The sequence below is a fragment of the Schistocerca piceifrons genome, chromosome 2 (genome assembly GCF_021461385.2).
Source record: "Schistocerca piceifrons isolate TAMUIC-IGC-003096 chromosome 2, iqSchPice1.1, whole genome shotgun sequence".
Taxonomy (NCBI): Eukaryota; Metazoa; Arthropoda; class Insecta; order Orthoptera; family Acrididae; genus Schistocerca; species Schistocerca piceifrons.
The window spans coordinates 1,007,545,712-1,007,548,547 of NC_060139.1; the positions used below are offsets into that span (position 1 = coordinate 1,007,545,712).

General features: G+C 40.6%; 1 non-coding gene across 1 annotated transcript; it reads left to right on the top strand.

The window, feature by feature from the left end:
- Positions 1 to 1,762: 1,762 nt before the first annotated feature.
- Trnat-ugu lies at positions 1,763 to 1,837 on the top strand. Its single transcript has one exon. It is a non-coding gene; the product is annotated as a tRNA-Thr (tRNA).
- Positions 1,838 to 2,836: the final 999 nt, after the last annotated feature.

The following is a 2,836-nucleotide window of genomic DNA, read 5'->3' on the forward strand; positions in this document are numbered from 1 at the left end:
TCGTATACATCTCTTCACAATCGTGAGGATCAGATAACCGTGCGATAGTTGTTATACAGCGTCTTATTTACCCCTTGCTTCATACCCAAATACAATGGGAAAAAGAAGGCACACCAGCGACAGCAAGAACCCTCTCCCCCCCTCCCCTGATATACAGGGTGTTGGGAAATTCCTGTTACATACTTGTGGGATTTTTAGATGCAAGTGAGTACATAATATTTTGAACAGGGATACGTGTTTGCAAACGTACAGTTTCCTCTCCACGGCGGTTTCACTTCAGATGTTTAACTCATCCACTTCCGCTGGAGGAACTGAATTAGGTGTGACGCAGTATAATTATTAGGTAATAATTCGAAAGGAAACATAACGGAACATACTTATATCACTTAAGCACATGTGTTTGTATTAACGCTTAAATATTGTTTACATTATTCCAAAACAAAAAAAGAACCCAGCATACTGCATGTTTAGAACATGTGAAAACACACTTGACCTCTTAGCAACAAATAATCCTGAGTTAATAACGAGCATGAAAATCGATTCAGGGGTTAGTGAACACAGGGTTGTCGTAGCGAGATTGAATACTGTAATCCCCAAATCCTCGAAAAATATGCGAAAATTATACCTATTCAAAAAAGCAGATAAAAATTTACTTGACGCCTTGAAGCATTCGCGTGCGTAATGTGTCACCAGGGGCGGCCGGCGAAGACGGGAAAACCAGCACTCGCTCGCTCTGACAACTGACTCTAAACGGTCGACGAATTCATAGTCTTTGATATGCCGGCTTCTGCACCACGTAGAGAAATATTTTGTTACGCACAATGATGTAGTTGGACGAGATAAAAACAAGTGTTACAGTCATTTCCGCCTTAGAAACAAAATAGCCTAGGAATTATTCGATTTTTATTTAATTTACGTTTTGCGTACGTTTATCATACTAATAATGTTGTATTATTACAATAGTATTTTACTTGTAATACGTTTCGCTTAGTTAATGATACTTATATTTTACTTGTTCCTGGTTTCTTTAACACTTGCTTCCAGACTTCATCACTTAAATATTTTTGATACAAAATTAAATAAATGGATCTTATCAGGATAGCTATATATGACGGTAGTATCTGTTCCCGAAAGAACAGTTTCCGTGGATGACCATGCAGCTTTGCTAGAAATGAAATGATAATTAAATGGACACCCTAGCTGCAAACAGGCGTTGACGTGCTTCATTGGGGACATGTTGAAAATGTGTGCCCCGACCGGGACTCGAACCCGTGCACGGGGAGCGTGCAAGGGATAAGTCCCTGCAGACGCACTATCCTCTGGGCCCGCAGTGGCTCAGATGGATAGAGCGTCTGCCATGTAAGCAGGAGATCCCGGGTTCGCGTCCCGATCGGGGCACACATTTTCAACATGTCCCCAATGAAGTACATCAACGCCTGTTTGCAGCTAGGGAGTCCATTTAATTATCATTTCATTTCTAGCAAAGCTGCATGGTCATCCACGGTAACTGTTCTTTCGGAACAGATACTACCGTCATATATAGTTAAAATATGGCTTCCCGGCCATTGACCTTCTAGTGCGAACGCACACGCTATGCCCGAACTCGTACGGGACATGGTAGATTAATCTGCCACGAGTAATGAGTATGATGGGCAAACATCTATTAGGCGCACTTCGAATGTAGTGGTGTGGACATGTTGGGAATGTGGATCTCACGGGGAGCGTGCAAGGGATAAGTCCCTGCAGACGCACTATCCTCTGTGCCCGCGGTGGCTCAGACGGATAGAGCGTCTGCCATGTAAGCAGGAGATTCCGGGTTCGAGTCCCGGTCGGGGCACACATATTCAACATGTCCCCAATGAAGTACATCAACGCCTATTTGCAGCTAGGGTGTCCATTTAATTATCATTTCATCAAGATAGGTTTAGGAAAATTTATGTATTTACAGAAATATATAATAATATCGCTGTCTGTAAAATATGTAAAAGATCAGTATAATTAAAACTATGTTATTCATGTGTCCTATACTGATTAAGCTATTTATCGATTGAAATCACACTTTGCTTTGTTAGAGAGTCTTCTGGTTCATTTTGTTCTTCTTTCTATTCTACACTTTCGTGAAGATGTATGTTGAAAGAATCAAGAGAATATTTGTCAACGTTTTCATATTGTAACTAAGAAACATTTTCTTTGAGAATTTGTCGCAAGCATCAACAGAACTTTTGTTTATGTCGATGTTAGGGTGACAAAGTTTTCATACTGCGCTGCGTCACAATGTCTCCAAACACTCGACATCTAAGGAAATTTTTTCAAATGGCTCTGAGCACTACGGGACTAAACATCCGAGGTCATGAGTCCCCTAGAACTTAGAACTACTTAAACCAAACTAACCTAAGGACATCACACACATCCATGCCCGAGGCAGGATTTGAACCTGCGACCGTAGCGGTCGCGCGTTTGGAGACTGAAGCGCGTAGAACTGATCGGCCACTCCGGCCGGCCGAAATTTTTTCACAGCCACATACTTTCGTTTTGCAACCATTTGCCACTAGTTGGTAGAAAACAATTCTTTTAAAAATTCTTTAGCAGTTATTTTCACAAAGTTAAAATTATGATGATTAAAATACACGCCCAATAAATGTGTAAGCTCTTGGGAGTTATTTTTTGATTCTTAAAATTAATAAAAACATAGAATATTGTAGCACAACCTTTTTCGAAGCTAGTAAGCCTAAAACCGTTACCGTAAGGGCGTCTGCTGAAAACATCTAGCCAGCTATCGCGACGGCTTTTTTTTCAAAAGTTGATATATCTCCAGAAATAATTAATATTTTTAATT